At 34.8% G+C, this 14,552-nt stretch overlaps 1 pseudogene; it reads right to left on the bottom strand.

The window, feature by feature from the left end:
* Positions 1-281: 281 nt before the first annotated feature.
* On the bottom strand, positions 282-855 carry LOC105507822 (annotated as a pseudogene).
* Between the last annotated feature and the right edge of the window lie 13,697 nt (positions 856-14,552).

Consider the following 14,552-nt stretch of genomic DNA (forward strand, 5'->3'; position numbering starts at 1 on the left):
AAAAAAGTTTTTTTAAAACATGGAAAAATTATAAAAAATAATCTATAAGTGACATGACACTAATACTCTAAAACTTTGCTAAAGATAAAAAAATTTACTTGGTTTGCCCAAGCCAGAGACATTTTTATAAGGTACCCAAGAAATTAACAGCTATAAAAATACCAAAAAAATTTTAGATGGGAGCATAAAACTAAAATCAACTCATTTTCTGGCAGAGTTCTTCCAAAATGTCAAGCCCACAAGAAGGGATGTGTGGCAAAAAGTGTCTGCATCGAGTTGTCTCAGATACCAGCCACTCTCGTGCTGACAGTCTTTGTCCTTTTGCTCAGATTGGCTTCAGAGGTGCAAGTATATTGGCAGATGCCTACTCAAGATAGGCCAACGAACCCTGAAGAATGTCAGCTAGTTTTTTGTGCTGCACATTGATGTCCTCCAGCACCTCCACGAATGCCTCAACTGTGTCAAGTTCTGGACCAGCATGTCTTTCCACTATAATTTATTCCTTAGTTCTAAGAAATCCTCTTTGATAGCATTGTCTGGTTTCAGATAATTACAATCTTTTTGAAGAAAAAAAATTCTGTCTGTCTTGCAATATCCAGAAACTTCTGGATACACTGATCAACACCAGTTTGAATTTCTTCCTGATTGGTGCCATTGACATAGTTCCGACTCACCAGAGAAGCAAAGCAAGCCTGAAAATATGACTTCAACTTTTCCATCAAGGTACTATTATAAGGTCTCAGAGAACCTGGAGCTTCCTGAAGAAGCAAAGCCTAGCTAGCTTGGGAGCCCCAGTGGAGGTGGTGGGGGACCCAGTGGCTCCCCAGGGAACACACCACCTGGTGGAGCTCCCATATCTTGAATGACATTTCTTTTAAATAGGCAATGGAGATGTTAACTAGGCAGTTGAATGTGAATCTGACATTCAAGAGAGTAGTCCAGAACAAATACAGATTTGAGAGTTATTGACCAAGAGAAGGTATTAAAGCCAGGATTTCCCAGAGATAAGGAAAACACAGAGATGAGATGATTTATGATCAAATCTGGAGTACTATCAACAGTTGGAGGTTAAGCCTAGGAGGAAGAGACAAGAAAGAAGTATATTGAGGAAGGTAGAAGGAAAGCAGGAAAAAGTTGAGTCATAGAAGCCAAGAAAAGAAAGCATTTCAAGAAGGAGGGAATAATCAATTATTTTAAATGCAGTTTAAATTTCAAATATGGTAGGGACAGAGAAGTGATTTCTGATATTTGATAGCATGGAAATTATAGCAACCTTAACAAGAAGAGTCTTGGAGATGTTATAGATATGAAAGTGGTGGGGACAACTGCAAGTTAAGAAGAAAATAAAAGGAATTTAAAGAGATAAATAGAGCTTAATCAAAACAAAAATGGAATATGCAACAACCCAACAACAACAACAATGAAACAAAAACATAATTTAGCAAATAAAACATCAAAACGACGAAGCCCCCAAACTATCTTTAGATTACCTTTGAGCTATGTTTCAAAAAAAGATTTTTGCCACTTATCTTCCTCAAACAGTAACCTGTATTCCACTCACTCAGCTTTACCTCTACGCTGCTCTAGATTCCACTTCCACTGCTCCTGTAGACTCTCTCCACTGTCACTGATGACTGCACAATGAGACTTTATTCTCTACACTCTCTAAAGTCCTTGAAATACAGTAATCCCTCCTTACTTATAAGGAATATGTTCCAAGACATTCATTGTATACCTGAAACCACAAAAGGAAGTGAACCTTATCTATACTATTTTTTATACATCATACCTATGATAAAGTTTAATTTATAAGTTAGACACAATAAAAGATTAACCACAATAAGTAATAATAAAATCAAAATATAATAACAATATACTGTAATAAAAGTTATGTGATTATAGTCTCTCGCTCCCCAAATATCTTATTGTGCTATACTTACTTATTGTACTGAACTATGGTTGGCAGTGGGTAACTGAAAATGCAGAAAGCAAAGCTGCAGATAACGGGGAAAATAGTGTATTAATTACAGTTGGTACTCCTCCCTTGTCAACCATGACCTTCTATTACATTGTTTCTCCTTTTTATCATGTTATTCTATGAGTCATCTCTCATGTTATTCTATGAGTCGTCTCTCTTCTTCCCTCCCACAGGTATTGACAATTTTTATTTTCCTTCAGCATTTATACTTCCATACTAATTGTCCTACTGACTTATGGCTTCAGTGATCCTTCAGTATGAGTAATTCATCTGGTTAAATCTCGATTCACGTTCACTTCCAAGTTCCGCACTTACATCTCTAACTTTCATGTCAACCCTTTCACTTGGATAGCCTGTAAGCAGCCTGTTGCAACTCTGCTCCTCCTCCAAACTTTCCTTAAGATGAAGACAGTAAGCTATCATAAAGATTATGTTTTTTGTATAGCTGGAAATTTTTCCAGGGTCAGAATAAATTTTACAGAAATAGAAACTCCTTTGAAACGTTACTTAGAACTTTAATGTTTAAATGGAAAACAGTTGTTAGTGGGAATCTTTTACTCCTGCCAAATGCTGAGAGCTATGTAGAAAGCATGCTTGTATAGAGTCATTAATAAAATATTCAAGAAGATATTAATAATCCAAAAATAAGTTATCAGTATGAGTTTTAATTAGAGATAATACACTTAATACCAGAGTAGAAATATAGTTTGGAATGTCAGCAGTGGGCATTTAAGATACAATATTTTCGTTGTGTTTTCCTGTAAGAAACCATAATGTATACGTATGTATATAGCAATTAAGGCAATGATTATGATTGTAACTAATTAATTATATTTACCTCAAGCACTTAGTTAATGTTACCTGGATAATGATCATGCAAATTATTTTTGTTAATAGGTAGCAGTTTTGAATAAATAAAAACAGTTTTAAGGAGGAAGTGTTATTTAGGAGGCCATTGAAGCACTCATAGGAGTTACGTAGGAAGCTACAGGGAAACTGAGTGAGCACTGAGGTGAAAACTCAGAATGTCTGCATAAATCTGAGACAAGTTCAATTTCACTGAATATCTATGGGTATGTAAAGGTGAAGATAAACCTGAGAAAATATTGTGAATAGACTTGAATACCTAGCTCTGAAATGTGAACTTCCAGAGATAGTGAACAACCATAACATTGTTTTCTAGTTGCCTTAAAAATGAAGGGGCACAAATTTTAGAAAATATAATCTGACAGTAGTGCACAAAATTCATTGGTGGCTGGAGAGGGAGGAGGTGGATAACTGGTTTCCTTGTGGTAGTAGTCTGTATGTGAAGAAGGTACCATGACATTGTTGTATTTCACATGGTAGAAATGGCTGTAATTTGCCCAGACCTGAGCTTCCCATTTCCCATGTGAAGCCTAGAACTGTAGGGCCAATCAGAGACAAATTATTGCTCTTTGTGCATATCTAAATTCTTGTTCATGGCAAACAAATACAGTCATCATTGGTTTCTAGCCTTATACTGTCCAAGCCAGAAAGCTTATCATCCTTGTTTAGAATTTTTGACTAGTGAATAAAAATTTTAACTTTCTGGGAAGCTTAGTGTTTTATTTTTTTATGTTATTTTTATAAGAACAAGGGCCTTAGGACCAGTTGACTTGTGTTTGATTTCTCTTTCTCATGCATATTATGAAAGTCACAATTCTTGGAGGCCACATTTCCTGGTACAAGATGAGTGAAGGAATACATAACTCAAGGTTTTTAAGATTGTCAGTGAGATAAATTATGTACAGAATCAAGCTTATTGACTTGCTTATATGGGCAATCAATAAATAATACTGGCTTTCCTCCTCATTATAATTGACTTTTTGCAGAACTTGGCATTATTGACAATTTCTTTCTTTAAACTCACCTCCGTCTCTCCTCTTCAATAACTGGTTCTTCTCACACCCCTCTTTCCCTCTGCATACTTTTTTGTTTCATTGGCATTTCGTTTTCTTATAAATTGACTTTTTATATAGTCCTATTCTCTGCCCTTTTTCCTTTGTACTCTTCTTAGGTAATCTCTCTAATAACCACAATTTCAAACACTATATGAAAAAATGATGGTTTCAAGTTTTTAGATTTAATAGAATCTGTCTCATATCAGTTTTTCCTATGGCCAGCTAAATGTATACTTCTAGATACTACACAAATATTTAAGACTCAACATATCATCTTAGTTTGTTTCCTTTTTGTCCTAGTCCTAAGCTGCTACAACAAAATATTAGAAACAGGACAGCTTATAAATACTAATTTCTTTTGTCAGAGTTTTGGAGGTTGGGAAATCCAAGATCAAGGTGCCTACAGATTCAGTGTCTGGTGAGGGCCTGCTTCCTGGTTCAGATGGAGGGCTGTCTTCTCATTGTCCTCCTATGTCAGAAGGGGCAGGAAATTTCCCTGGGTTCTTTTTTATTAGGGCACTAATCTCTTTCATGAGGGCTCCATCCTCATGACCTAATCACCTCCTAAAGGGCCACACCTCCAAATACCAACACATTGCGAATTAGATTTTAACATATGAATTTGGGGGGACACAAATACTCTACAGCCACTTTCTTGTGCAATTTCCTCTTAAATTTTCAGCAAATGGTGTCGCTATCAACTGACTTTTCATGACAGTATCCTAAGAATGTGTCTAGACACTTTCCTCTGTCTTATATTCTGTTACAGAAAAATTGTTACCTCCTAAATTGTTTCCAGTATGCCTCACTTCTTTCTGAAATGGCCACAGTTCAGGCTTTCTTTGCATAGATTATTATTGTATCCTTCTGACATGTTCACAAGGATTCCATCATTTCCTTCTGCAAATTCTTCCAGAGTCATTTTTCTAAAATACAAATATGATCCCCATATATGTCAGGGTAAAATTCAAAATCCTCACTTGATGTACAAGGCCTCTAGGAGTCAAGACTTGCCTGAGGCTTCGACCTCATTGGTCTCACTAAACTACTGCATACATCAGAGTACAACATTAAAGCCTTTTCTGCAGAAAAGTTTTTCTCTATTTATCGTGTCCTTCCCCATCTTGTCTTTAATCTCTATACATCTTTTAAACTGTCAGCTGAAAAGTCAATTATTTAACATTCAGCAGATTCTTATTAAACCCCAACTTAATGTGCCAGGCACTGTGCTAGCCAGTTCTTTGTGAATAATTTCTAGACACTCAGACACTTCTCATTCTGCTTTGTTCACATATCTATTATCAAATTGAATTGTCAGGATTTGCATATGTATCTGCTTCTTTTACTGAACCGTGTGCTTCCAGAGGGCAGACAATTTGTCTTTATCATCTAGGTATTATTAACTCTTAACACAGTCATAGATAATAATTAAGCTCTGAACAAATTAACAAATGGTTACTTTAAATAACATTTCTTAGAGAGATTGGAAAAAGTATAATTTGACTTGAGCTTAGTAAAATACAAACATGTTTCCTGACATTCTAAGCCTACTGGGCTAGAAAATGAGTGTTTTAAAATAAATGGAACACCTCAGCATTCTAGTTAATTGGCATGAATAATTTCTGAAAGAAGGTGGAATATCAAGTAGCTATCTACTTTACCTCTTTTTTGTATGTATTGTATCTATTTTTATAGAAATTAGCAATAAACCAAACAGATGTTTACTCACAGATATCACTGATTTTCATTTGGGTGTGGATAATGAGCACTAAGAAGGCAGGTAGAGTTTCCAGGGAGTAATTGATGTTGATGTTTTGTGCTATCATGTGGATACTTTGAAAAAAGAAGAGACACTAGACTCTCATTACATGCCCAATAATTACAAGCAAGGGCCATGTGGATCAATGATTCTTTAATGAAATGCTGTATAGTGCACACTGTCATTATTTTATTCTTACAAATAAGAAGCAAGAACGAATGATTCTATTGAATTCATGGGCATAAAGGTCTATTTGGATTGTAAACTCAATCTCCTCTTTTTATAAATGAGGGAATTGAAGGCCAAAGACATTAAAGTACTAATTTCAGCTGACAAAGAAGAGCTAGTGTTAGAGCCAGGATAGAGGTCAGACATTGTAACTAAAATTTCTTTCAATTGTTTTAAATTGCAGCAGAAGATGATACCCTGTGAACCATGAGGAATCAAGACTGGCATTATATTAAAATTTTTTACCTTTTCCTTCTTTTTTTAATTTTAAAATTTATATTTTTAGAGACAGGATCTTGCTGTGTCACCCAGGCTGGGGCTCAGTGGCTCAATCATAGCTCACTGCAGACTTGAACTCCTGAGCTCAAGTGGTCCTCCTATCTCAACCTCCTGAATAGCTAGGACTACAGACATTACATTAATTTTAAACTCATTAATCAGCCATTAATTATTTGCAGATGTGTATTAATTATATTGTTAATATTTCCATGTTAACTACCTCAGATTTGATATTAATTTTATATCAAATATTTTACAGATTTTATTTGTTCTTTGTTAGCTCTTGAACAGCCTCAACGTATTGGCAGCTTTTCCTTTAACTTTGTGCAGATAAGTATGATTTATGGTGTTTAATGCAGTTATTTATCTCAGGCCCCATAGAATACCAGATCTAGACTTCCTGTATTATATTTCTACTGGGTTTCCTATACTTCCTGGGAAAGTTGTTGGAATGAGTTGGTAACAGATAGGTCAGATCCTCAGGAGCTCAGGATTAGAATTCACTAGGAAATTAGTGTGACAAGAAGGCCACCTGATGATCTGGGAGTGGAATAAACAAAGAGAGAGAGCAAAGAAAGGAAAACAAATGGTAAAACAGAGGAAACAAACAAAAGAATAGCAAGGGCAGTATTTAAGGTATTTGAGGAAAGTAAGGAAGGAACTCAGAATGGTAAGGTAAGAAAATTAGGCCTGGAAAGATTGAATAAATTCCTGCTTGTTAGGGGTAAGATATTGTGCTAGTCATTTTTCAGTTATCTCATTTAATCCTCACAATTCCAGAAAATATTTTCATTTTACAGGTGAGGAAATAAGATGCATTGAAGTTAAGCCATGTGCCCAAGTCACAGTAAATGTCAGGAGTAGGATTCAAACCTAGACTTGGTATCTCTTCCTGGAGCAGAAGGAAAGGTACATTAAATGTGTCTCAGAATGATAGTTCAAGGCTGGTAAGGGTGGCCTTGAAAATTTAATGCTTCTTAGTAGGTCCTCTATTCTAACTGTATCTTAATTAAATGGCCCTATAGTGCCGACCTTGGGAACTTCAATGGTTTCCTTACCAAAAGGGCCCTGAAAAAATGAGGCAAACTTCTAAATCCTTGGTAGTTGGATTATTGAAGACTTTTTTGAAAGAAGTGAGAGAATTCTCCTTTCATTGGTTGTGGCAGAAACATAGCAGTGAGAAATAACAATAATGTAAGACCTCCCAGAAATGAAGGAGCAATAGCTTTTTTCTTCTCTGGCTGCAAAAATCACTGAGTGGATATCAGTCCCAAATGGGAAAGAGGGTGTGTGTGTGTGTGCGTGGTGGTGGTGGTTGTGGTAGTGGTCCTATTCGTCAGACTAGGCTGGGTTTTGGAGCCGGATGTGATTGTAATTACACCTGAGCTCTTGATTGTTCCAATATAGAGTATAATTTGGCAGCAAGGTTACTAACAAATTAAATTTCACTGCACACAGACTCATTCAAATGCCCAATACCTGCATTAAAATATTTAAAAAATCACAGCTCTTAGGTTTTATTGAAAAGAATAATGTATTTATTATTTACATAAAATAAATATGGCAAGTTACTAAGAAGAAAGTGAAAAATAAGCCAAAGTCTACGTAACAGAAATAATCGTTGTAAATATTTGTTAAGTAGAATGTATTGTGTCTCTTTGTGTATATATACAGAGAGACAGTAGGTAGGTTACAATAATTTGGGAGCAGGTATGATAATATGCTACATGTAATTTTTAATTAAAATATAACATTTAACATGCATTTAAAAAAAAAAAAAACAGGTCTGGTGCGGTGGCTTACACCTATAATCCCAGCACTTTGGGAGACTGAGGCAGGTGGATCACCTGAGGTCAGGAGTTTGAGACCAGCCTGGCCAACATGGTGAATCCCATCTCTCTACTAAAAGTACAAAAATTAGCCGGGCATAATGGTGGGCACCTGTAATCCCAGCTACTCAGGAGTCTGAGGCAGGAGAATTGCTTGACCCTGGGAGGCAGAGGTTGCAGTGAGCGTAGATCATGCCGCTGCACTCCTAAGTGATAGAGCAAGACTCTGTCTCAAAGACAAACAAACTAACAAGCAACAACAACAACAAAAACCCACCAGAAAATAAAGAATTTCTTAATTTCGGGCTGATTTTTTTTTTTTTTTTTGAAATGGTTTTGCTCTGTCGACCAGACTGTAGTACACTGGTGCAGTCGTGGCCTGCTACTTACTTGAACTCTTTACCTCAAGTGATCCTCCAACCTTATCCTTAAATAGCTAGGACTGCAAGTGTGCACAACCACACTTGACTGATTTTTATATTTTTTTGTAGAAACAGAGTCTAGTTTTGTTGCCTAGAATTGTCTTGAACTCCTGGCTTCAAACAATTCTCCTGCTTTTGTCTCCTAAATTGTTGTGACTACAGGTGTGAGCCATTGTGCCTGGCCTAAATATTTGTTTTTTTTTTTTTTTTTTTTAAATCACAAAGCAATATAAATCCCTAGAATATTTCTCTAAGATTAAAAAAATCTAAAAATTTAAGAGAGTTGAGGTCACTGAATTTCTTAACTACATGTTTTGTTTTTTTAATACGGTTCCAGATTTTTAACTATGAATAAGGACGTTAGCATACTTAGACTATTCCTCCTTCTCCCACCTCCCACATACGTAGTTCCTTCATGTTTTCCTGAACTAATTTTATTTTTGCCTTATTTTTCTTAAAAACTTTTAATTTCTGCTATCGTGCTATATTTTATAATATGTATTTTTGTAAGCCATCCTTAGTTTATAATAGGAACATGGCAGAATATAAATAAATCATAGATAAACATACTAGAAGTTATTACAATTTAAAATGTTGATAATTCTGACTCATGATTGCATAATTTTTTGGTGTGCAATAGTATGTGTAATGGTTACCTCTAGTTCTATATTCACTATTGAAGGCATGCTTTAGAGCAGCACAGAAGTCTCTTTAAATCAGTATCTACCTCTTCACTAATAAATCTCTATAAATTGTTGTGTCTTCAATTAACCGTTAACAAGCAGTAGAAAAAATTGTTTTGCTTTGCTTTGGTACGAAATTCTGTCTTCTCATATAGTGAGGCCATGAGGTGAGTGACTCCTAGTTTGCTATTTTTTAAATTACAGGTTGTTAAGTCAGATCTGCCAGGATCAGGTCCTAAAAGTGCTATTTTTCACACATCAAAATCCAAGTTGAAATACTGGCTTGTTTGTTAAGATTAATTAACTATAGGTAATACTTGCACCTTGCCTCATTAAAAGAAGAAAAAAATGCCCCACTGTATTCACTCACAAAATTTTAGAAGAAAAGTTAATGATGAATGTAAACAAACTTCATGCAAATACAACATTTTTACCATTTAGGAAAAATAAAAACATGTTTTTTCCTCCTCCAAAGTAGAGATAATCACTGATAATGCAATTTGCAGCTGTTTTCTTCATGTGACCTCTGGTTTTTTTTTTTTTTCCAAGTATCAGAAAATTGCAAACTTGACCATCTGATCTCAGGTATTTGAGCAGTATTGGGTGTTTAAAAAAATACTGGAATTAGATACATAGTAGCTCTGTCATAATTGGATTTGAACTTTGACAAGTTTCTTAACCCTGTGAGCCTCAGTTTCATTTGAAAAGTGATGGGATTAAACTAGTAGGTCACTAAGTGCCTTCTATTTGTAAAACCTTTGTTTCTAACTGAGCTATATTGAAAATATGAGTGCCCTCTTGAGTGTTCCTATATCAAGTTGCATTGCAGCAATTTTAAAACATTGTTTAAACAAAATACGTTGACTTTGAAAAATAAAAATATATTTGAAAAGAAGTATGAAATGAAAATAAGTAAATAAAAGATATGTTGACTTCCTTTAACTTATGCTTTAAGGGGTTTTGTGAAATAAAACAAGTGTAACTGAGTATCCAACCTCAACACATCAGTGATCGTATTTCTGTGACAAGAACCACATTGCATTTCTGAAGCCCTGTAGTACTTCCCTGGATTTGTCCTGCAGACTAAGGCACATTGTAGTTTTAAACACAGACTGGAAATGTTCAGAAGATTCAGTAGAAGTCATGGACCAGGAAAGATGGAGTTGGTGGTAATTCAGACATTTAGTTTATTTGCTCTGACAATTTCTCTAGGCTCCAGGAATATATGTTTTAAATAGTGACTATTTATCCCATGAAATACCGAAAATTAAACAGTTTAATTTTTAAAAAGCAGTATTTATTTAGAAATTCAAGATTTTTTTAAAAATTTGCATATGGTAATGAATAACTTTATCTTCTATGAGATGATCATCATGAAAAAGTAAATGAATGTATTTAAATTAATGGGTTTCAAAGATGAGACACAAGCCATGGACTTTCAAAATATATCTTTTAGATTATAAAAATAATTCATGCTAATCATAAAAATTTTATAATTTACAGGAAAGTATAAAGAAACATAAACTTACCAGTTTCATCATCTGGAAATAACTACTGCTCCCATTTTTCTGTAAATTTTTTTTTTCTTTTTTCCATTCAAACCAGCAAAAATATTTTCACTTTAAGCGTCAGTGGGATTACATTGTATATACAGTTTTTGATTCCTCCCCTTCCCACTCATATCCTTAAATGATTACAAATGTTTTTGCTTTGGTTTTTTGAGACAGGGTCTCACTCTCTTGCCCCGGCTGGGAAATAGTCACATGATCTCGGCTCACTGTAGCCTTGACTTCCTGGGTTCAAGTGATCCTCCCACCTTAGCCTCCTGAGTAGCTGGGACTACAGGTGTGCATCACCATGTCCACTTAATTTTCGTATTTTCTGTAGAGACAGGATTTCACCATGTTGCCTTGGCTGGTCTTGAACTCCTGAGCTCAAGGGATCTGCCTACCTGATCCTTTAAAAGTGCTGTGATTATAGGTGCGTGCCATGCACTGGAAGTGTTGTTTTTAAATGTATTCTGTATTTCCATAAATATTTCAGTGAAAATATTGGGTATTGCTATTCTAGATGTTTTATGTGGAGAAAATTATGTTAGAGTTCTCTAGTTAGATGTTATCTTACTCTGAAAATTGAATCCATGTGTCTAAATTTTTCCTACTAGGTAGAAAATATCAGACTAAATAGTCTTTAAGGTCCAACTACTGTATTTCTTTAACCTATACTCAGAGTAAATTTTTCTTAGTGGTAATGATATTCATTCTGAGTTTATCCCAACTATTGGATATTAACACTATGTGCTAGCAACCACTTTACGATTACTTTAGAGATGCCAGCAGACTGACACAATTAATTATAAACCATTAAAAATGATTGAAAATTACATGTCATTAAGTCATCTTTAGAAAAATAAGACTTTAAAAGTTCCATTAATTATCTGAGTTTAGCAGTCACTGTTATTGTTTCTTACATATCAGCTAGAATTGGACTCTTAATTCATTGCTGATTATGGGACTGCATATTATGCCCAACAGGAGTCTTGTGTTTGTTTCTTTACTGCAAAGCTGTGACAGCTTCTACTGGCAACCTTAGTATAAAGTGATTTCAAAATAATGTTTAGTCTGGAAGCTGGTGTTCCTTCCTGCGTGGTGAGTGATAAAATTTGGGCATGTTGCTTCCTGTTGTTGCATTGCTTCCAAAGTGCACTGTAATTGTAAATAAAAGAAGGATTAATAAAAATGGTGAAATCTGCACCTCATTTTAAGGATTATTGTTTTTAAACTCAATCTTTGTTCCAGAAGCTTAATTTTTTTCTGATTCTGTTTGTTGACAAAGCAGTAGCATATGGCGTAGTAAAAAAACATAAGCAGCTTTGAGTCCATCATAAAACTCTAACTACCTATTAGTTTTTGGAAAATTATTTAAAAATCTGGAACTTATTTTCCACCTTTGTAAAATTTTGTAATTTATATAATATTTCATAGTACTTGTGAGAGAAGACTCCTAAACCAGGCAGATTGGTTTTGAATTTGGGCTGCAATCTTTTAAGAGCTGTGTGATTTTGCTTGTTCTACTTAATCTAAGACTCAGTCATCTCATTGCTGGAAATGGGGTTAATAGTACTTTGTGGGCTTCTTCTGAGCAATAAATCAGACAATTCATGTAAAACATTTAACACAATGCCTGGCACTGCTAAACACTTATTAACTGTCAGGTATTATTATTAACTCTTACTAAATACAATGCAGACCCATGCAGAAAGCACTCAAACTATTATTACTGAGCATGCAGGAGACTCAGTAGGTGTACTGTTAAGCAGTAATTATAATTAGTCTCTTTTCTCTGTGTGTCTATTATCTAATATGTTCTGAGATGATATTGCTGACAGGACATCTATTCAGTCATTCAATTATGGTGATGACTCATGTTTGGCCTGTTCTACTTTTCCACTTCATTGGATTCAGCATGAATTTTCTCAAATTGAATTGTCCTTTTTGTTTTTGACTGCACACAACAGATTACTGTCTAATACCAGTATTTCTTGACTGAGAAATACCTGATTATTCTTTATTCTGATGAAGGAGTGTTCTTAAAATTCTGTAGCAGGTGTGTCATCTGGGATTTTAACAAGTTTTATGTTTTTTCCCATTGCAAAAGATATATGATACTGATTTCCTAGTAATATAGATCCGAGAATGGTTGTATTACATTATAGGAACTTTACTAGGAGATGATTATTCCCTTTTTTTTTGGTATTATAAAAATTTACCCCTACATGATGAGAAAAGCCCATGCTGACCAGTAGTGTAATGACCAGGTAGCGTAAGTAGTGTTAATGTGTAGCTTCTAAGACTGGGAGCAGAATTTGCTTAGACACTTTACCAGAGACCTTTTTAGGGTAGTGCAGCTCCTGAGTAGTTGTTGATTCTTCTCTTGCAGCCACATGGGAATAGAGATTTAGAGGCTCAGAAAGTGAGCTGGGGAAGGGAACACCCAGACAGGCTCAGGCCTTTAACTTCTGTGCTCAAGACTGTGAATATTACAAACTGTGGCACTGAGAGACATGAAAATGAGCTTGCCCATTAACCCTGACCTTTCCTGGAGAGGGGACTAAGAAAGGGAATGAGGAAAGAGACAGTTTCAAAGTTCTGCCTGTGATCAATAAGTTTTTGACATCTTTATATGTATTCTTTTTGTTTTGTAACTTTATAAACCAATGTTTTAAGAAGAGATTCCTCTCTAAATGCTCTTTTTAAAAGTTTAATGTTTTATTTGATATCATGCATTTATCAGTATGGCTTTGATGTATAAAAGTGAGCTTGTAGAGACTTTATTACTAAAGATAAACCATTTAATGAAAAAAAAGTAAAATTAGATTAGTTGCTTATCTCCTTCGGAATATTGTATTTCTTTTTACTTATTCTCTTACTTTTTAATATTATAAAAATGAGAAAATCTTGCATTGTTCATATTAATCTCTAGTGGTTTGTGCTCTAGACTCTAGAATAAAATTTATCTTCTGTATTAGATACATACAGAGATATCTCTCTGTTCTTGGAATGGATTATTATTTCCCAGGGCAATAAATCAAGGAAACTGACTGCAAGCTCCAAAACTAAATAACCAAGTTGTTGAGCCACTAACAAACATGTGCAATTCATCACTTAAATGATACATGCCAAAACAGGTAAAGAGTTTGTAAAGGATGTGCCGCTGCCTTCTTTTTATTTATTTCTTTTTAGTTTTAATCAGGGTAATTCTCTAAGGCAGATAATAGGAAAAAGAGAAAATATACAGAAAAGAAATAAGGAAGCAAAGCTTTATATTTGATTTCAGAGGATAACAATTTGTTATTTATAGAACAGGAAGGGGGATATTCAAGCATTAGCTCTTTATATTACAGCACCGTGACTCTGTTAAGAACATTGTTTTAACCAAAGATTCAGGAAGAAATTTTAACTGCTATCAATAAAACATGTGTAATGTCTGTTTTAGTACATCTTAAAAAATTCACCTAGGCCCATTGTTCTCAAACTTTAATTTGCATATCAATCAATACAAAGCTGCTTAAGATTCAGATTCTTAGGCTCCTTTTGAAGAATCTGTTTCACTTCTGGGATGGGCTGCAGAAGCTGCATTTTAACCTAACACCCCATGAAATTCTGATGTGGGTGAGTGATGACGGACTGGAAGGCATTTAGGTTGGCACATTCTTTCTTTGAGTCCTACCAGAATTTTGTCGGGACAGTTATTCTTAACAAAATATAAGTAATTACTGCACCATAAAATAATATCAATTTAGAGTTTAATGCTGCCTCTTCCATTGCTATTAAATCCTGGTGTTGTGATTGCTTGGCCTAACTTTTTTTTTTTTTTTTTTTTATCCTTTAAGTTCTAGGGTACATGTGCATAACGTGCAGGTTTGTTACATATGTATACTTGTGCCATGTTG

Source organism: Colobus angolensis, unplaced genomic scaffold (assembly GCF_000951035.1).
Source record: "Colobus angolensis palliatus isolate OR3802 unplaced genomic scaffold, Cang.pa_1.0 Scaffold153, whole genome shotgun sequence".
Lineage (NCBI taxonomy): Eukaryota > Metazoa > Chordata > Mammalia > Primates > Cercopithecidae > Colobus > Colobus angolensis.